Source organism: Octodon degus, unplaced genomic scaffold (assembly GCF_000260255.1).
Source record: "Octodon degus isolate 3935 unplaced genomic scaffold, OctDeg1.0 scaffold00225, whole genome shotgun sequence".
In the NCBI taxonomy this organism is placed as follows: domain Eukaryota; kingdom Metazoa; phylum Chordata; class Mammalia; order Rodentia; family Octodontidae; genus Octodon; species Octodon degus.
In genome coordinates this window covers 2897353-2920016 of record NW_004524801.1, presented here as the reverse complement: position 1 = coordinate 2920016, position 22664 = coordinate 2897353, and the positions used below count along the sequence as shown (strand labels likewise).

Genomic DNA, 22664 nt, shown 5'->3' with positions numbered 1-22664 from the left:
AGACAAAATCTACAAAGAAAGCAGCACAACATCTATTATAGAAGTCATGGTGACTCCAGGCCAGAGTTACACACTGACTTGATGTACATGAAGAAAGAGATGCCCGGCTCCGGCTTATATTCTTGGTAATCTGCACACAGCCTGACACACACACTTAATATCTGTTTCATAAATGAATACAGCAAACAAAAAGACCATGGCCAGGAATGCTCCGGTGGTCCTTCACCTCAGGGAACTGTGCCTCGAAGAACATCTGGCACTCTCTAGAGACACTTCTGATGGTCACCACCTTGGGAGCAGAAGTCGAGGATACTGCTGAACATCATGCTTAGGACACCCCCAGAACCAAGAACTGTGCAGCTCCCCCCATGCCAACAGAGCTGCTTTCTCTTGAGAAACCCTGAGTGAAGGAGAGGCATCCCTGTCACCCATCATTTCCCTCATGTATTCCCAGTAGCATCACCACCATGGCGAAGAGGCTATCCCGGGACTTGTACAGTCTCCCCCTTTGCACTGTGCAGCGTCTGATGGCTGAGAACCAGCTCCGTGGTGTGCAGAAGAAAGTGCATAATGAGGTCCCACCCTTGAAGGCGCTTGGAGCTCTGGGGCCCTCACTAGGCTAATGACTTGTGCAAATGTGGATGAAAGTAATCAGGATGGGGGCGGAGGAAGATGACATAACGCCCAGGTATCAGCTTTAGAATCAGAGACAAAGCAGCGACAGGGAGACACCCGCCAGCAGTAAGAGATGCGAAAGATACAGAGACACAGGAAGATCGGCACAGGCCCATCCGTCATCATTTCTCCTCTCTACAGTGGAAATGCTCTGCTCAGAACAGGAAGGACGCTTAATCTCATGCTACCTTATCGCATCACTTACAGGAAAAGAATGCGAGCACCATGTATCAACCCATCAGGTGGGTGGTGATAGCAAAGAGCGTCTGATCTCTTCATGACCTCAGAAGTAAAGAAGGGTAAGCCTTACTTAGCTAATGCAAAGACAATAATTGTAGAAACGGATGGGTACAGTGTGACGTTCTAACCTACGTGTGTGCCGTGTAGTGATCAAGTCAGGGTGATTAGAAGATCCATCAGCGCAGGGATCCTTTCTGTATAGTGAAACGTTCAAAGCTTGCTCTTCTAGTTGTTTTTTAGTACGTAATAAATCATTACTGACGACAGTCACCTTCCTGCGCAACACCAGAACTTATCCCTCCTAGTTGGCCCCCTAACCAATCCCTCCCATTGCTCATCCGATTCCCCCTGGTGACCACTGTTCTGCTATCTATCCTAAAAGGTGTTTCTTCTAACTCTACAGTGCCATATACACTTTCTTGACTTCTTTCTGATCTTATTTAATACCACAGAAGATGTTTCTTATGGTTACAGCTGAGTAGTTACTCAAGAGGAAGTCAGAAGATAGTGGTCTGGTTCATCTTTTGTTTGGGGGAGAAGAAGGGAGACTAGAGAAGGAACCCGGGGCCTTTTCACTGATCTACATTCCCAGCTCCCCCAATCCTCCTTTTTTTAATTTCAAGACAGGGTCTCTAAGTTGCCCAGGCTGCCCTGGAACTTGTGACACTCCTGCCTGAGCCTCGCAAACTGCTAGGATTACAGGTGTGCATCACCATGCCCCGCTGCTGGTTCCTCCGGAACCCCTGGAAGCAAGCCCCACATACAGTAGGTACTAGATAAATGCTTGTGGGGGTGAACTGAGCCCATGCAGGGCATGAGAACTCACAGCCCCAGGCTGTTTCTGTATGGCGTCCGTGCCTCAGGGAGATCAGGACTCTTAGGACTCTTGGGGTCAGGATTAGCATACAGCACCTGCCTATCACACCAGCCGCTGGGAGGTTTCAAAAGCTTAGTCAGGACTAAGCTGATACAGGTGAAACCATCGGCATGGAAACCTGGCCACCCCAGGCAGCAGCCTCAAGCCTCATGGAAGGGTGTGGCTCCCGCCAGGGAACACCCCGCATCACACACACTGGGCACAGCTGAGTGGGGTGCCCTCCACTTGCCAATTGGGCGGCCAGCAAGACACACTGTCCTGCTGAAAGTCACCAGCTTCCCCACTCGACCTACTGTTTTTGTTTTGTTTTGTTTTGTTTTTTGTGGTACCAGGGATTGAACTCTGCTTGCCAGGCAAGCACTCATTTTACTGAGCTATCTCCCCGGCCCTCGGCCTACTGAATGCCATTGGATTTGCTTAAAAAGTATGAATTTAGGAAAAAGAAATATGTGAACACAGGATCCCAACCCAAAGCAATGGATTCGCGAAACAGTGTTTCTGAGCCGAAGAAATAGAACCAGCAGGGGGCGCACAACCAACTTGTTCTCAACAGTTGCTCAAAATGGGGATGATGCTGGAGACCAGGATACAGGAGACAAATTACTAAAATAATGAGCACTACCTAAAGAGAAAGGATGTGTCTATAAACACTTGGAACCCAAGAGCCACGACATCATTGAAAGGCATGTGAATCATCAATAAATGTTCTTTTTTCTTTTGTGGCCCTGGTGATTAAACTCAGGCTCTCTACACTGTGTCACATCCCTAGTTTTTTTTTTGTTTGTTTGTTTGTTTGTTTGTTTGTTTGTTTGTTTGTTTTTAAATACAGGATCTTAGCACTACACAGTGACCCACACTTGTAACCCCAGCACTTGGGAGGCTGAAGCAGGAGGATCACCATAAATTCACAGCCAGCCTGGGCTATTACACAGTAAGTTCAAGGCCTATCTGAGCTACATAAAAAAGACAGGGTCTTGATAAACTGTCCCTGCTAACTTGTGGTCTTCCTGCCTCAGCCTCCCAGATTACAGGCATACATCACCACACCCAACTCATTTATAGATACTGAAACAAGGGGTAGGTATGCAGATAGAGGAGACCATATAATAAATAAGCACTATGAAAAAAATTGATATATGGGGAGAAAAAGAGTTAAACCTCTCCGTTCCCCTGTCAGTTGAATTTATACCCATGAATGAAAAACTAAGGTGAGTTTACTTATTTTCCCCAAAGATTGTTTTTAATTCAGACATCAGCCAGCTAAAGTGTGTGTGTGTGTCTGTGTAACAGCTGAGCTTGAAAATTCCTTTCAAAGTGTGCTCTAAAGGACACTAATGTCACCCTTAAGCCAGTGTCCTGTGGATTTCAGTCCAAAGGCCTTCAGAACCAACCCCTCAGGAATGTAGGCAGTTTCCCCCCAGCATGCCAATTAACCAAATGAAAGGCTGCAAATCTGAGCCCAGAGCCTACAGTGGAGCTTACCCTGCCCTGGCCAGCTTGAAGAAGGAGCTGAGGAGACTGCTCCAGAGAGTAAGGTAAGAAGCCTGGGACCAACATCCCATCATCTGTATCACCTAGCAACAACCAATCAGCTTCAAGACTGGGGAGATGCACCTTCCCTCTCGTGCACATTAGGTAAAGCCCAGCAAGGGTGTTCATTCACACTTAACTTTTCCGAATCCAAATGAAAACATCATTCCCCATGCAACACTGCAATTTGGAACTCAGATCCCGTTAATCCTATGGTGTCAGTGCAAACTCAGACGGTTTCCTTAGGAACACATCTTGCAGTTCCTTACAGATGGTCAAAATCAACATTTTTAATATTTGAAACTTACTGGGGGATTCAATATGGACTGATTCCACTCATTCCCATGCATAAGACTCTGAGGATCTGCTCAGGAAGAAGGACATTTTTGAAAATCCTTGACTTAGCCCTGGGTGAAGCCTCCCTTCTCTTGGAGATGAGACACAAACAAGTTTCTTTCTGCCAGGTGGCGCCTTGAAGTGCAGCCCTCATTAAATTTGATTTGATATAAGAATATTCACAAACTTCAAATTACACCTTGCGTCAAGCAAACACAGAGACTCTACATGGTCTGCTCTCCCTGAAAACAGAGGTTCTAACTCCTATGCAGAGACATTTCTCAAAAAAGGCCTGTCAAAAAGCAGTCAAGATATACACAGTAAGTGTATCCAATGACTAGCATTGAAGCCACCAAGTAACTTCAATAAGGGAAACATGAACATTGATTCTTATCTTATGTCATATGCAAAATTAAGGCAAGACTGATTAAATATGAAATCTAAAAAAGAAAAAAAGAAATGAATGACCCTTTTCTATCCATGCACTCAAAATTGTTAGGATAGATAGACAGCTCCATTCTCTTAATTCAGTGAATAGAGAAGTTTGTTCTAATAGTGCTTAAGACAGGATATCATGTCTGCATCTTGAACAATGTATTACCACTAAGACAACAATATGCAATGTATTAATTATTGAAACTGTCCTACTACTCAGTTTTGAAACTGTCTTACTGCTATTTGTTTCTCAATAAAATTATTAAAAAGAAAAACAAAAAGTGGTCAAGAAAACTCTATTGGCTCTTTTAGGCCCGCCACCTCCAGAAGGCCCGGCAGAGACTAGGTGGCCAGTTCCTGAAGACCCACAAGCTTCAATTTTCTCAATAATCAAAGCAAGATGCTTACACTAATTTTCTCTGGCTTCCTGATTCTATCGTCCAATTATACTTTTCCATGATCTTAAGGCCCCCATCTCTGTCACTGCCCAGCTTACATTTCCTCACAGAAGAATGATTTTAACGCCCAAGGTCAAAGGTTTCAGGACTTCAGTGGAGTGGTCCTAATACTTATTATTCAAGTGCCCTGTAACCAGAAGGGTAAGGGGGGAAGAGGAAATATAACCAGAGGATAAAGGTAACAAAGAAGGCAAGGAGAGAGTCATGAGCCCGTAGCACCGACCAGCAATGAACCATCTGGGCCGGGTGCTGCCCCACCCTCGCACACGGGAAGCAGGGCACCTTGCACCACAGTACATGTGGCTCATGGGAGGAGAGCATCTGGGCTTCCCCGGGTGGGATCTTCCCAACTCCTCTCTGCTTGGCAGCAGAAGCAGTACTCACTGTCACTGGCACTGAATATCAAACTGCAGAGTGACTAAAACAAAACAAGAGGTCATTTCTAACTTCAGCGCTATCCTCTCTCCAGCGTGCAAGCAGCGAAAGCTTATGATCCCTGAAAAGCCTGCAGAGCACTCACACAGGAGCGGCCTCACCTGGTCACAGGAGAGTCAAGGCCTTGAAGTAAGAGAGCCTGGTTCAGGTCCAGGCGGCACCAACCGCCAGATCGATGACTTAGCGCAAGCCTTTCATTTTCCCTTCAGTCCATGGGAAGTGGAAAGAGACAATGATTACAGTGGGAAGCCTGCATTCACGGGCTTTGTCCTGGGCACATGCCCAAGGAGTTCTCCAAATCAGAAGGAACACTCATCATGCCCAGGCTCTTTCCAATCAGGACATAAGCCAAGCAGGTATCTCAGGCTATCTCAGCATTTGTGATGCTTCTATGTTAATCTTGCTGTTTTGATAATGGGTAAAGTGCAGTTTGGGCACTAGGCCCATGCTGGATGGGACAGCAGGGGCTCTTCTAAGACTTCAGGGTCACGGAGAAACCGCAGTCCTTGGAGGCCACATAGACACTTGATCCTTAAATCTTCCACAAACCGCCTAATGGATGGAGAGTAGCAGGCTGCCCCTAGTGAGGGTGCAGGCCACTGACACCAAAGCTAGCCGATTTAGTAGATCTGTTTTTGCCGTTCATGGACATGATTTTGCTTTACAATCAAATGTATGGGTAACTGTCATTTCATACTTTCCAGATCAAAACATCGCAGAGAATATTGTGTCAGGTATAGTGGTGCACATCCATAATCTCAGCATTTGGGAGGCTGAGGAAGGAGGATCAATGAGAGTTCAAGACCAGCCTGGTCTACAAAGTGAGTTCAAGCCCAGCCTGAACTGCATAGCAAGACCCTGTCAAAAAAGGGCCGGCCAAATAGCTCAGCAGATTAAAGCGCCTGCTTAGCCAGATGCAGGGGCCGGGAGTTTGATCCCTGGCCTGCCATGCAGGTCCCGCCCCGCGGGCAAGCTGAGAAGGAAATTGAGACTGGACGTGGTGGTGATAGCACGTGCCTGTAATCCCAGCACTTGGGAAGCTGTAAACAGGAGGATCCCTTCGAGTCCAGTCTATGCAGTGTGACCCTGTACATCCTGTCCTACATACAAAGGGAAAAAAGAAAAAAAAAAGACCCTGTCAAAAAGACAAAAAAAGAAAATAATATTGCAAGGAGTGGAGGTAAAGGATGAGAAGTTAGACCAGAAGGAAACACCAAACACTGGGGCACAGTGTAAAGAAAAGGACCACGCCCATGTTAGTAATGCCTTAAAATTTAGCATTCTCAGATTAAGACAGGCATATCATCAATTAAAATTAGGTGACATTTTAGGAATAATGGTTGGGAAACTTGATAACAAGAATTACCTGTCTTGCCTTCCCATCTAAGAGTGTAGATATTAGACTTTGTTCTTTTTTTTGTCACTCAGAGCACTTGGCAGTATTTTCCCTAATATAAAGACTATTCTCAATCAGAAATATCTCAAAATATCGAATGACCTGAGACAGTGTAAAAGGCCAGTGGCTACTGTGACACCAGGGACTGGTTTTTTGGAAGGCAATTTTTCGAAGGGGGAGAGGTCGGGATGATTTAAAAGAACACAAATGGACCCCTCACACAGACAGTTCCTAGTGGGGCTCACACTCCTATGAGACTGCAGGAGGTGGAGCTCAGGCAGTAGAGTGAACCCTGGGGAGCGACTGTAAACACAGACAAGCTATGCTCCACAGTCCTCTCCTGCAGTGTGGCCTGGTTCCTGACAGGCCATGGACACCAGTACTGGTCCAGGGCTTGGGGCTCTCTGGTGTGAAAGCCACATAAAGACCATGGTCCCACGCATGTAAGCACAGGAAGGAAGGCCCATATATTACTTATTCATCTGAAGGCAGACATATGAAGTCGCCGCTCAGGTTCACAGAGCAAATAAAAGCAAAGCCTTCTTGACCTACAGTTGCAGAAAGAAATCTGTTCTGTGCTCCACCACTCAACTGTCACTTAACAGCTTTTCCCATACAATCAATGTTATATGCAATACATGTATAAACATTTAAGCCCTCAGCGCATATATATATATATATATATATATATATATATATATATATATATATATATATATATATATATTATTCTTGGCTCAGCCCTATACAAGCAAACCCCAGGTACAGACCTGGGAAGTACAACACAGCCCCAAGCAGGCTCACGGCAGAGTGATCCCCAGAGGCCAGCACCCTCCCAAACTGCAGCTGGCAGAGGCTCAGCAAGACCATAGGGAAGCCCAGAGGACATGCTGGGTGGGGGCGTGGCAGCAACTCCCTCAGGGACAGAGACTCCCCTACATCCTGCCCTGGGAACCCCAGCAAATCCAAACACGTCTCCTGGAATGCAGGGGAACACTATCCCCTTCCCTTGGGCATGAATATTCACTGCAGCATCACTGACAACAGCCAAAAGGTGGAAACAACCCAGGCGCCCACCAAGAGATAAACATGTAAACAAAATGTGCAGTGCGGTCCTGGTACATGTTACTACATGCTACCTGCAACCTTTAAGTCTGCATGCTATTGTATTACTATACGTTTGTGATACGTGATGATTACACACATTTGGGGGACCGGGCCATGCACACACTGGCATCGCATCCTAACTGAAATAAGTCAGAACAAAATGACGAATGTTGCATGGTTCCAGGTACATGAAAAAGCTTTAAACACAGAGCATGTTTATGTGGTCAACATATGGTAGTTATACAGTATTTTAAGTGTACTTTGTGCCACTGAATTACATCCTTAAAAACAGTTTACATGGCAAACGTTAGGCTGTGTGGAGGGCAGGCCAAATAGCTCAGTGGATTGAAGCGCCTGCAAGCAGGCACAGGGACCGGGGGTTCGAGCTCCAGGCCTGCTGTACCAGCCCCGCCCCTGGGGCACACTGAGATGGCAACTGAGACGGCATGGTGGCCCATGCCTATAATCCCAGCTGTTGGGAGGCTATAAACAGGCGGATGAGTAATAGTGAGAACCTGGACACCTTGTAGACCTTTCCCTAAAATACAAAAAAAAAAAAGTGAGAGGAAATGAGACTAACTCAGCTATCAGATTAAATCTTTCAAAAGACAAAGATAAATGGGCGAAAGGGCACACCTTTGAGCCTGGCACCACAGCCCATATGGACATCTCTCCCACGGACCCATTCCCAACACACCCCCACCCTAAATTTCACAGCCCAAGGAGAAACCAGAACATGAGTTTCAGAAGTGTTAGTGTGAGGGGAATAGATCAAATCCTAATTATCAATCAGAAGAACTAAACGGGACAACACCTTTGTGTAGAAGATGCTCACGTGTACTCTGTCAACTACTTAAGAGGGGTGAAGACACATCGGGGTGCAGGAAGTCCAAGAGAGAACACTAGATCTACCGGGAATGCCTTCTCTAGTCGCAGGACCATGCTTTACTCTTCATAAAGCTTCAGTCCTTCACCTGTGACCTGAAGACAACAGTGTGTGGGACCAACCTTGACGAGTCACTGGTATTTCTTGACCATGCTTTCTGTGAAAAACTGCTACTCTGCAGACTGGCCATTCACTTGTGTGTGTGACCCTTGTGACAACCGAGGAAGGACAATCTTTACAGACAACAAATGAGGCATACAGAGGTTAATGAAACTTCCCAGGGCCACTCAAAAGGAAGAACCAGGTAAAAAAATAAATAAATAAAATAAAATAAAAAAAAAACCCTCCCGGAGCTGGGGCACAGCTCTTCCCCACCTCACGACCTCAGGCGGACTACCCTCACCTCCCTCACTGTCCTGCCATCCTCCTGTGGGCTGCATTTCTTCATATTCTTATTCTCATCACCTCTATACCTTTTTTTTAATTATTTTACTACAGTGTCTACAGGGTCTCACTACATAGATCAGACTCATAGTGCTTCTCCTGTGCTCAGCCTCCCAAGAGCTGGGATTACAGGTACGCGCCACCACACCCATCTCCACTGCTGTCTAAGTGTGCCCTAGAGGAGGGGCCAGCACAGCTCGTGTGGCCCAGAACCCAGCCACTGTGTCTGCCTAAGCAGGCGCTTTAAACCACTGAGACCTCTGTACCATTATTGGTAGGTTCTGGGCTCACCAAGTCAGAGCGCCTACTGTGAATCCCAAAGCCTAAGCACGTTCGCAGGCATCTCTGCTCCACCCAAAATCAAAACGTAGCAGGCAGGCAACCTATGTTAAGATTTCTCATGAAGTTACCGGAGTTAATCGTCATTGCACCTGAGAGAGATGAATGTACAGGGTGTCTACCCTGCACATATTAAATTGGGCAATAGAAAACGCTGTGTGCAACATATGTGGAGGAAATCTGCAGATTTATTCCCTGGGCCCTTTCACAGAACCAAGGCCTCCTACAAGAGACCTGGACTGAGAAAATGAAGCAGTAGGTGGACATTTTTTACCGACCTAGTTACAGTAACTAGTATCCCACGAGAGCTAATGTTTGTTCCCAGTGAAAAGAAACAGTTTTCAAAGAAACTCATAAGAACAGAACCTTGCTAGCAGCTCATCCCAGACTTCCCAGTAAGACAAGGTGGGTGACTCAGAGCGATGACACACCACTGCTGGCACAGGGACCAGAGTTACGCATGCCTACTGATGCGGGTGGGCTCAGGCAGCAAACATGTCACCACATCACCTGAGCCACCAAGGCTCAGCCCTATGCTCCCTGAGACCTGGCTTCTGAGACGGGCTGCTCAGCGTCAGCTCACACAGCCGCCAGCCTGCTGGGCGGGGTCCTCACTGCGCTCTGGCTGAGACCCAGATAAGCCATCTCTGACTTCTACTTTCTCAGCCTCAAAAAAGTTCACACACCTTGTTCAGTGAGGTTGGGCTGATGAGTCCCACTTCTCACCCCTCCCAAAGTGGTGCACCTGGAAACCTTTGTTCTTTCTCTCACCACAAATGAACTCAGCCCATTAAAGATCAGCTGTAATCCCTTATGAGAATAACTTTCCTTTGGCAAAAATGAGTCAGGGAGGCTCCTCTGAGGTCACCAGCCTCTTGCAGAAACACCAGACATGGCTCCCCAGCCCCCTAAAAGCGCCGAGGTACCTCTCCCCCAGGTGCTATCTGCTGTGTGGTGGACACACAGCAGCACATAGGTATTACTGACTCTGCTGCAATAACCCAAAGCAACATGCTTGGCTCTGAGCATCGACGGGGGCTCCCGCTTCCGCACGGACCTGCCATCAGCTCATTCCACTTGCTCCCACGCAGACTGGCTTCTGCTCTGCATACACATGCGGCCCTCGAGGACTTGGGGTCTTCTCCAACGTCACCGTCTCAATGTGGCCCCTCCCCCCACCACTCTACTCTGCTCCCAGCAGCAGTTTCCTTTCCTACTCCCCTGCTTCATGCTTCCCTCCTTCCTATTTTCTTTTACTACATTTTTGGTTTATTTTTCTTCTCCCGCCTCAGAATATAAATTCAGGAACTCTGATGGCATTTGGTTATTTACAACTCTGTCTCAGGGGCCTTATTTCCATGATATTATTATGGTAAGTATTTTTATTTGAAATTATGTTAAGCCTCCTACAACTATTAATAGCTATACCTTTGTCTCAAATGCTCTTTATTTCTGATGAAACAATTCTTGGCTGGCAGCGATTTTCCTCTAACACCTCGGGAACTTGGAGTTTCTCATGCTCCTGCTAGCTCGGCCCTCAGCCTGACGGCTGCCTCTTCGTACATCATCAGGGTCCCCTCGTGCTTGGTGGTGTTTCTGTTTTTGGCTTTTCCAATTCTTCTGTGACATGTAGAACCTTTTCATTTATTCTGTTTGGGGTTTGTAGCACTTCCTGAATCTGTAGATTTATATCTTTTCTACATTCAAAATATTCTAATATACTTATATTAGAAGGGATAAAATTATTCAGTTTATATATGATTTATATATGTAATTGGGTATTCTAGAGTCAGGAAGATTTTTTTTAAAATAGGACAAATATAGAAAAGAAAATAAGGGTAAAAACTGCAATTCATGAACTAACAAAGGCATACTAGTGGGGTGGAAGGAACACGTATATGTGTGTGTATATACATATATATAATAAAATTAATAAGAAAAAGACCAACTTCATAAAGAAAATAGAAACTGACTGAATAGACAGTTCAAAGGGTCAATAAAACTATGAATGGAGTTTAACTTGATTCTCAGGAAAATATAAATTAAACCCAGCACATCACCTATTAGCAAGATAGCTATAATCAAAATGACTAATAAAACTAGGGCTTCCCTGGGGACTTGAGGTAAATAGGAACTCCCACAGAAGACAACAGAGGGTATATAACTGGGTCAACTGCCTCATCACCTCAAGATGAAGAATCTGCACCTCCACTCCCAGGGACATACCCCAAAATGCACGAAGGGCAAAGTGAGTCCAGGAAGATCACTGTGGTACTGTTCTCCACAGTCAGGCAATGGATGAACCCAAGTGTTCATCAGCAAAGGAACAGATTACAAAGCTGTAGTCTATTTATATGATGAAACTATGCAATAATGAAAAATATACAAAAAATGAAAAATATGCAAAGTACAGTTACATGTACAACAACTGATTTCAATCCCACCACTAGCAGTTGACAAAAGAAATCCAGACCCAGCATACTTAATAAAGTGTGATGCCATTCATAGACAGTTCAGGAACAAGCTAAACTCCTGCGCAAGGCATGTGCATAGTAAATGTGCGAAGAAAGCAAAAATGTGGCCCATAACAGTCAGGCCCAACTGTTTCCTCAAGACAATAGGGAGGAGATTGGCCCCACAGATACAAGGGTGACCTTGTGGAGCAGAAGTGTCACACTGGGATGGTGAATTATCTCTAAGGCTATATTTTCAGGCACTGTTGTCTAGAGAGGTGAAAATCCTTCTCACAATTTAAGAAAAGTTCACAAAAGTCAGGTGTGGTGGTACATGCCTGTAATTCCAGCACTCTGGGTAGCTGAGGCAGGGGGATCACAAGTCCAAGCCCAAGCTGAGCAATCTAGCAACTTTGTGAGACTTTCTTTCAAAATAAAAAATAATGATGGGGGGGCGTTAAAAAAGTGTTCATAAAATTTACATAACAAAAAAAACTTACATGACAAATAAATTATCTTGGATAACATTATTTCTCATTAGTGTTAACCCTCTTTGCAAACAAGAAAGTCTTTTGCGATCCCATCTAAATATCACTGTTTTGTTAAACACCTCAAAAGCCCAGTGAGTGAGATATTTAATGACAGATACCTTTTTTTTTTTCTAAAAAATATACATAGGTTTTAAGACATTTGCCTCCTAGGGTGTTTGTTTGTTTGTTTGTTTTTGTATTTTAGGGAAGGGTCTACAGGGTGTTCAGGGTCTCACTACTAGATTGGACTCATAGTGATCCACCTGTTTACAGCCTCCCTAGTGCTGGGATTACAAGTGCCCACCACCATGCCCAGTCTCAATCCCGTAGCACTCCAGGGGCAGGGCCAGCACGGCAGGCCTAGGGATTGACTGCCCGGCCCCTGCACCTGCTGTAGGTGCTTTAATCCACTGAGCTATTTGCCTGGTCCTTGCCTCCTAGTATTATTAAAAGAACAATACAACGTCTGGTCATAGATTCTGAGGGATACTGTCAGTTAGGAGGTGCACGGATCAATGGATGACAGGTGGTAAGTGCATGTCTGCATTTAGTTTGTACTCACACATACATCATACACACATGCATGTATGTGTGTGGGTGCCCACACACTATATATATAAAATCCCCCTCCAGTGCTTTTATTATACATGCCATAAGCATTCAGAAGTGGGTTCACATTTCCCACCATCACCCGCTACTTTCTTTGGGGTCAGTGAACTAGATAAACTCTTGGTCTGATGGTTCTATCCCAGGGGCACCAGAAAGGAATTCGGAAGCATTCGGCTGTCGCACCCCATACTGAGCCCAAAGATTCAGACTACTGGCCCAATATTCACCTTTCTCCTCACCATGAATGATAGATCCCTGATCTAGGAATAACACCACAACTATTTTTAAAGAAATGCTGCTCTGTCACCTCTTAGAGCAGGGAGCACTCACTGCTGTATCTTTCTTACCTACCTCCCTGCTGGGTTTTGTTAGGATCCCGAGGACAAAAAGGAATACTGAGCTCTTGGATGGAATTCTTGGTGTAAGTCTGGCAGTATTGGTAACATTTAGATTTTGCTTATCCAGGGAACATATTGGTTTTTCCAGGATGTTTTATTTTCTGGGAATTCTATCCCATTTCATTTGATTTCATTCTATGCCAACAGAGTGGCCCAGGCCTATCCTTAACCTTGTAATCCGCCTGCCTCAAGTTAGAATTAAAGGTGTTCACCACCACATCAGACCTAGAGATATTCCTAAGAGGTTTCACTGCTGGCGTTACAGTTTGGCAGGACTAAGCAGCGGCACAGAGTTGCCGTGCGCCTCGCAGTCGTCCTCTGCTCACACCTTGCCCACAAGTGTTCCGCCAGTTCTAAGCTTTCTCTCATTATAGCTTTTAAAACTGGACCCTCCGTACTTCCTCTTGGCCTAATACCCTGCCTTATTTTTTTAAGTGATCCCTGTCTTCCCCTTTCCATGCACTGACTGATCATCGGGTGACATCTTAGCTTTTCTTTCCGCTGTGAGGATACCCATCCTCCCAGAACTAACGATTAACAACAGAGCTGCAGCTAAGGGTTCCCAGGCAGTGCCCAGATGACATGTCGGAATTCTCCACAAGACAGTGCTCTGGTTTTAAGGAAGTTCTTCTGATATCACACAACACGCAACGGAACCACAGAAGAAGAGCCCCTTTCTGTGGCTTTGCTGAAACATTCTGCTTGAAGAGAGACCAGTGGTGTGTGGTCAGAAGAAATACCAGGAGCCAAGGCTAGCGCAAAAGGGCCCCAGGATGACCTGCGAACATGCAAGCCAACTCACGTCGTTCTCACTGACTGCGTACATCTCTCCACTATCTCAGGAAAGAAAAATGCATGCACTGACCAATAGCTTTCTAAGTCATTCCATAGTAAGCCAGCCTCACAGTATTCCCAGCGCCTAGAAAAAGAGTAGAGATCCCATCACTGCATTTCCTTACTGAATTGTTTTACTTTTCTCTGGATCCCCAACAGTAACAGTAGCCCAGGTGGAATAAATGTGCTAAGTCAAGGGCCATTTAAAAATAAAATTGCTGGCTGGTGAGATAGCTCAGTGGTCTAAAGTACCTGCTTAGGCAAGCTTAGGCAAGCATGCAGGGACCTCGGTTCGATCCCCAGCACCACATGCCATGCCAGCCTCGCCCCCAGGGTTGGCTGAGCTGACCATAAAAAAAAAAAGAAAGAAAGAAAGAAAGAAAGAAAGAAAGAAAGAAAGAAAGAAAGAAAGAAAGAAAAAGAAAATTGCTGGCCAGGCATGGTAGTGCACTTCTGTAATCCCAGAAGTTTGGAGGCTGAAGCAAGAGGATTGCTGTGCGCTCAAGGCCAGCCTGAGTTACATGGTGAGCTCAAGGCCAGCCTGTACTACATAGCAAGACCCTAAATCAATCAATCAATGCCTGTAGAGAACTCTTACAGGTTAATAAAAGGGGTTCCATTTTACAAGTTACCATAGTAAACAAATGTGAAGTTCTTCAAAGGCCTCTGCTAGGAGCCATTAAATGACTTTGCTACCAGCAGCAGAAGCTGGTGTTGGGGAAAAAAGAAGTGTGTTTGAGCAAGGGACAATGCAACTGAGACAACACTGAGCCATCAGCCTTGCATGCAGAGAGCAGTACAGCTCTGCCTGTAGCAACTGTTAGCAACAGTTCTATGAACATATCCAAGAACAGCTGATGCAATGATGGCCAAGAACCAACGATGGATGGATGGATGGATGGATGGATGGATGGATGGATGGATGGAAGGAAGGAAAAGGGAATGGCAGCAATCACAGCTGAGTGGGTATGTGTTCATGGAGCGCACTGGGCAGGACAACAACACTATAAGTGTTGGATAACTCCAGGTTCAACATAAGCACATTTTTTTTCTATAAAGGGCTGGATAATAAATATTTTAGGCTTTGAGAGCCACACAAATTGTCATGATGATTCACCTCTATTATTTTAATATAAAAACAAGCACAGACAGTATAAGCAAGTATGGTTTTGTTCCATAAAACTTTGTTAGCACTAAAATTTAAAATTCTTATGATTTTCATATGGCACAAATTATTACAGTTACATACTGCTTAATGAAGGGGACACATTTTGAGAAATGCATCTCTAGGCTACTTTGTCATTGTGCAAACATCGCAGAATATAGGTGTACAAACTAAACCAGCTACATCCGTAAGCAATAAAATCATATATGGAGCTAGTGAAACATGTCCAGTCCATCACTGACTAAAATGTGGCTTGTGAAAGCCTGCAGGATTTGGTCCCCAGACAACCATCTGAGGACCCCCATTCTCATCTCCAACTACTTAGGAGAGTGACTAGGAGAAAAGATCTCCCCGGTAGATGCTAACACAACAAACATTTCTGTTCTTAAGTTTTACAAACTTCGCAATCAAGCAATGCCTGTAGAGAGCCCTCTTACAGGTTAACGAAAGGAGTTCCATTTCACAAGTTACAACAGTGAACAAATGTGAAGTTCTTCAAAGGCCTCTGCTGGGAGCCACTGACTTTGCTACCAGCAGCAGAAGCTGGTGCTCGGAGTAAAGCAGTGTGTTTGAGGGTAAAGAAAGGTGTCTGAGGCTATAACTGGAGAAAGTAAACCCTTCTGCCTTACTGTCCTGTCTTTGGGTATGCAAGGATACATGTCCCCATGCATGCATGTGTCACCCACTAGGCTATCTTAAGCCTTTTGTGGGCAAGGACCTCAGTATCTCCAGTATTTGCCATAATACCTGGAACAAGACGTGTTTGATACGTATCTGCCAAATCAAACCATACTTTCAATGACCGTAAGAATCCACTACCAAACTGTGGCGAGAGGGAAATTCACCCAGAAAGCTGCCATGCCCCCATCTGCTGTCACTGCCATGAACATCATTTCCTTAGAATGGCTATAGTTGGGGAAAGTAAACCCTATGTATTACACTGAAACAACTCTCAGTTTGACCCGCCAAAAGATACTGGAAAATCAGGCTGCGGAGATAGCTCAGTGGCATAAGTGCTTGCCTGGCAAGCACAAGGTCCTGAGTTCAATCCCTGGTACCACAAAAAAAAAAAAAAAAGAGACTCGAAAATCATTTACATATCCTTTCCATAGCTTCATATGTGTTACTTAATTTATCCATGTCCACAGTGAAAGGGACTATACCCTCCTACAAGCAGAAAACTGAGCACATGTCACCCTCCGGCACCCGAGTCTGGGAATTGTTATGGTTTGTCTAGTTGTCCCTCCAAAGCTTCATGCAGTCATGGGGCAGATTTCTAGAGTTTGTGATTAATTCATGATCCACTGGGATTATGGGTGTAAATGCTGTGGGGTTATGGGTGTGAGTGCTACACCCACCTGGGGCAAACAGTGTGAATGCAACATAAGGGAGACACACTTGCTCTCTGCAGCCATTGCTGCTGCTACTTCTCCCTTTGGCGCTCTGCTCTTTGCCACTGTCATGAACTGCTGCCCTCTGCCATGTGCCACTCTGCCTTGGAGCCAGCTGAATATGGACTGAAATCTCCAGTGACAGTGAGTCAAATAAATCTTTCCTTCCTTCATTTTGGGTGGTGGGTATTTGTACCAGCAAGGAGAGAAGAGTGAGACAGGAATCAATGTGCAATGGGCATTTTACAACCTTGCCATGGTTTGTTTCCATCAAAACTCATACTGAAGTTTGATTCCCAATGTAATGGCCCTGAGAGGTGAAGGCACAGTTGCAAAGACTGTAAGTCACACAGGTTTGACCCCCTGAGTGAACGAATGTCTATCAAGAGACTGGATGAGGTTTCCCAGAAGTGAGTCAGGTCTGGCAGGACTTAGTTAGGAGACCGGTTCTCCTAAGGCAGTATTACAGCCCGCTGTTTCGCCTTCTCCCACATACAGCCTCTGCCAGTTCCTCCTACACCACGTGATGCAATCCAAAATGCACTGACCAGCCTGAGTCCCTCACCAGAACACAGAGCAGCACTGTGCTTTTGGGCTTCTAGAAATGTGAGCTAAATGAAACTTTCTCTGGGCTGTGGATATAGCTCAGTGACAGCATTTGCGCAGCATCCCCAGTTCCATTAAAAATAAACCAATAACAGAAAAGAAAACCCAACATACTTTCCTTATAAACCCACCAGCCTCTGCTATTTTGTTATAGTAACATGAAACAAGCTCAGATAAATCTGTTCCCTTTGCTTTCCCAGCAGCCATTTGGATGGGTTATCCATCAGGTGAAAACTCATTACCATCTTCATGGCAAGCAGCTGTAGCCATCGGGTATATATGGCAAAGGCTTCTTAAAAAGAAGGTGCTTCGGGACTCTTTTAAAATGCTTGCCTGGAAATCTTGAAGTGTGTCAGAGATCAAATCTATACACAAAGGGAACAAAGAGAACCACAGGAGAATCTGCAAGGAAATGAGTCATGACTGTTCAAGTTTATTTACATAGGCCCTGGAACAGGGCTTTGGAAGTGCAACTGTCATCCAGCGCAGAAAGACAGATAGGCAGGGGAGCAGGGGAGCAGCAAGAGAGAAGACCGGAAGAGAAAGCAGGAGGGAGGGAGGGAGGGAGGGAGCACGGAGCCCACAGGCCAGCAGGCTGGCTCGCCCTCACTCCACTCAGCCTCAGAACAACCCAGTAGTATTTTTCTGCTCCAAAGCAAACAGCTCAGAGCCCAATGGGTATGCACACCGCCTGGTACACCTAGACCTGTCCGAGGGTCTGTGCCTAATCCAATATCAGGCTGTACAAAGACTTCATTTCCTAGTCAAAGACGTCACTGGAAGCATCCAGACAGCAAGACCAAAATAACATAATGCATGTTGTAATTCACTGGCTGTCCACCTTCCGTGATGTTCACATTCTCTTTCTGAGTGTACGTGTGCGAAGCAATCTCCATAGCAACTAAACCAGAATACCTTAGTACTCAACCCAAGCTCACTCATCTAGTAAGTTTGGTGGAAAACATGTTTTCTTTTCCTCCAAAGGCCATGGTTGGAGAAGCCAGAAACTTGGAAGGGTCCCGCCTTCTGCCTAGACCTGAGGCGGAGAGGACAAGGAAACACCCACTTGGCTGTCATCTAAGGCAGCAGCACCGCACTGCCTCACCGCTGGCTTCATCAGCCACATCAGCTGGTTGTTTTCATGATTTGCACATTTGTCCTCATGTGTCAGTGTCTTCTACATCCTCGTGTGCCACTGTAATACAATACTGACACACCAAAGGACACCTTGTCATCAATACTACTTTCCTGGTTGTTTATCGTCTCTAAATTACTTCCTGTATCACAAATAAAGAACTAAACAGCAAAATCAGATCCTCAGCTTCATTGAGTTGATTCTCTGAAACCCAAAAATAACCGATCTATAAATTTTTACAGGAGGTTTGTCAGCACTGTTGAAAACTTCACAAAGGTTCATATTTCTAAAATTAATTTTGAAACATCTTCTTAGAAGAATGCAAGCCTAGTTATTCCTAGTATGTGAGGAGTGTAGCCAACCTGAAGGACAATGACAGAAGCTCATCAATTATTTTTACTTCAAGAAAGGTTTTAAGGGAAAATATTTTAATGACTTACTGTTTGGGGTTTTGGCCCCCATTTTTAAAGGGGCTTTAGCATTTCAAAGTAATTAATTCTAAGCTTCCAAATAACCTTTTCCAAAAATCCAGGTGACTCATTTCTGCAATTTGCTCCTGTTTGTAGCTCAACAAATTATTCATGGGAGCTGGCAGAGTCACACGTAACATTTTTAATTAGAGAACTACACTATGCCTTGATTTCCAACCCAAAGGCTTCGTGCTTGCTGCCAGCAGTCTGCAAAGCTAAAAATAGCCACCAAAATTTTGTGTCATAAGGCAGAGAAAGCTCCAAGAAAGCTGAGCTTCCAGCAGACTCATGAACAGATCCCGAAAGCCAGGGAGAAGCTGACAAGATCTGAGATCTGATCGTCCACGGTAAGCTTTCACTTGAAGAGGAAAAAGGATATTAATGTTATCTTACCAGGGAGGGGGAAAAAAAAAAACAGACTATAAGATAGAGACTCATGGTGACACACTACACAGTGGTAACAGGGAGAAAATAAGCAAAACTCATAAAATGTAAGTGTTGAGAGTCTCCCACGCTAGGACACCCAGGGTATTATATAATCATGTACATTTTCAGCACATGGAGAACAACAATCAACAAAATCAGGAATGACAGGAGCTTTCCGAGCAATGGACACAAACTGCTTAACAGAAGTGTGAAGAAAAATAAACAAAGAGAAAGGATCGTGAACGGCTTGGTCTTTTCTGCGTCGCTGTATCAGAACAGCAACACAGACCAGGTCCCATAGAAAGAAGACTGATGTGTTTCTCACAGTGTGCAGGCTGGGAAGTCCAATGTCAGGGCCTGCATCTGGTGAGGGCCTGACCGCGGCATGTCCCAGGGAGGGGGTAGGAGGGTGAGGGGTGGGGCGGGTGCCCTCCTCCTTTTATCAACCGCTCACCTCCAAGGTAATGGCAGTATTCCATTCATGGTCACAGCCCTCAAGAGGTAATCACTTGTTGTAATGACTTGCATCTAGATGTCCCCTCATTCGGTCACAGGTAGGGCTTTTTCAGAGGTGGCTGCATCTAGAATGTGCGATGCTATGATTCACTCATGGTGTAATGGTAAGCTCAAGGGCACTATGGTAAAGGGTGTGACTACGACCTACCCTGAGTAGCCTGGAAAAGCTATAAAGGTTAGAAATACTATAGACAGCTACATTAGGTAGAAATATTATAGGCAGTCAGACAGCTCTAGGCCCACAATGAAGTCAGTGCAGAAGGTGAGAACACACCAAAACTGTGGCCTGAGGTGAATGTGAAGAAGGTATGGAAGTCACAATGGTCAGACTCACATACTTCCCTAAAAGCTAATCAGAAGCTTGAGATTTTGGGTACCATCCTTTTGAAACTTCCCGTATCAATAAACCATTACCTCGTTGGGGATGGGCCATCCTCTCCTATCCAGTGAAGCTAAGCTAAGACTAGGACTAAAGACTATAGGTTGTCAATCAAAGTTAATGATGGCATCCATATACACTTGCTACATGACTGCTTTCCCACTGGCTCAATATTACCTAAGTGAGGGCCAGGGAGATAGCTCAGCTGTCTAAGCACCTGCAAGGACCTGGGTTCAATCCCCAGTACCACATGCTGTGCTGTTGTGCCAGCCACTGAACTGGGCATGGTGGCACCTTCCTATCATCCCAGCACTGGGGAGGCTGACACAAGAGGATCACTATAAATCCAAGCGAGATTAAATAAAATATTACCTAAATGACTACACTTATAATCCTATTAGTTGATCACAGTTTTGCCCCACATTGTACTCACTTCGTGATTTTGCTCTATGAAAGTTCCTTTGAGAATTGGGCTCACTGGCAACCCAGCTGAGATCCTCCTGGCTCTCGGAAGCTATTCCCTATTCTATTCCTCTTTCCTTTTCCACAATAAATTTTCCTACTTAACCCCTGTTGTTCCTTACTTATCCTTCAATTTCTAGAACCACAGTCTCATCATGTGGGATGGATGTCTAGCAGACTGGGAGTTACATCTATTTCTATTTCACTGGGAAGCTCTATATCAGACAGAGCTGTGGTCCTCCTTCGATGCTTTGCCACCTTCTCCCCACCATGAAGTGCTTCTCTTCTGTCACACCACCCTGCCTTGGAGCCAGCCCATTATGGACTGAAACCTCTGCAAACTGTAAGCTAACTAAGCCCTTATCTGTTTAACTTCAGAGAAATTTTATTAGGTTTATTTTCCCATAATTTTATTGACAAATAGCAATGAGACAGTTTCAAATCAAATTAGTATGACAGCTTCAATAATTAACACATCACATACTGTCTTCCTAGTGGTCATATGCTGTACAAGATGCAGACATGATGTCCTATTTACAAACACTATTAGAGCAAATCCCTCTATTCATTAAGAGAATATAACTATATATCTATCCTAACCATCTTGAATACACAGATACAAAATGGACATTCATTTATATATTCCCTTTTTTGTTTAGTTCCATCTTTTGAATTTTTGTTATTTTTTTTCATAATTTTATTGATAAACAGATAGCAATGAGACAGTTTCAAATCAAATCGGTAGGACCATTTCAATAACTTACACACTGCATATATTCTTCTTAGTGGTTAATTGCTGTGCAAGATGAGGACTTGAGATCCTATTTACAAACACCATTAGAACAAATCATTCTATTCATTAAGAGAATGTAACTATATATCTATCCTAACCACTTTGAATACACAGATACAAAATGGACATTCATCTGTATAACCCTTTTTTTTCTAAGTTCCGTTATTTGAATATTATAGGTGTGTAAACTCAGCAAAATATTCTAAAAGAGTCCAGTAGCCTATAATAGCATTGGATCTTCTGTTTAACTGGCAATGCCAGAAATTATTGACCTGAGTCCCCGACAGCTCAACATAACAGCATGGCTTTACTTCTTATATTTTGTCTTCATACTTTTCTACTGGATGGTTAAGACCAAGGTAAAGCAGGACCCTATGCAACAAGAGTTGTAGCTTTTGGGTCTGAGAAGGTCAGTGAAATCCCCTCAGGATTTATCCTGAGATCCTGTACCTCAGATTGTAGAACCTTTGTCAGTGCAGCCATGTGGATGAGTCACAGCCATTGCTTGACCAATGTGCTCTCTGTGAAAGCCTGAGAGAGTGTTTTCTCTCCATGTGACTCTCCTTAGGCACACTCTATATCATCAATCATTTTCCTCTTTGGCCCCATAATCTTCTTGATCAGAAAATTTGGGACACTACCAAGGTATTTATTAGGTATTTTATCCCAGCAATGAAAAAAGAAACTGAGATAGCTAATAAAGCTCCCATCTTCCAACATGGCCACACTGGGGATTACATTTGTTTTTTTGCAACAGGTGGACTTTGGGGGCACACATTGAAAGCACAGCAGCAGGAATGTGCTGTGAGACTGCAACCATCTCGCAGTGTGTTCTGAGAGTCCCCTCCTCAGCCCCACAGTTACAGGTTAAAGTCCTAGCCCCCTAGGCAGTAGTATTAGGAATTAGAGACGCCAGAAGGTGATTAGTGGGCCGGGTAGATAGCTCATTGGCATAAGCTTCTGCCTGGCAAGCACAAGGACCCAGGTAAGATCCCCAGCACTGCATGCCTTGCCGGGCCGGGCCTTGCTGGCCACTGAAACCAGATGTGGTGGTGCACGCCTGAGATCCCAGCGCTGGGGAGGAGGCTGAGACAGGAGGATTGCGAGGAGTCTGAGCTGTGGAGCAAGACCTGGTACCAAATAAATAAGTAAAAGGAAAGGGAGAGGGAGAGGGAGAGGGAGAGGGAGAGGGAGAGGGAGAGCGAGAAGAAGAGGAAGAGGAAGAGGAAGAGGAAGAGGAAGAGGAAGAAAAAGAAGAGGAAGAGGAGGAAGAGGAGGAAGAGGAAGAAGAGGAAGAAGAGGAAAAGGAAGAAAAAGAAGAGGAAGAGGAAGAAGAGGA

At 44.9% G+C, this 22664-nt stretch overlaps 1 protein-coding gene across 1 annotated transcript in view; it reads right to left on the bottom strand.

Moving 5' to 3' along the window:
- The window catches only part of Tiam1 (T cell lymphoma invasion and metastasis 1), a 421384-nt gene that overhangs the window by 220064 nt on the left and 178656 nt on the right, over positions 1–22664 (bottom strand). The gene's annotated exons all lie outside the window — the stretch shown is intronic.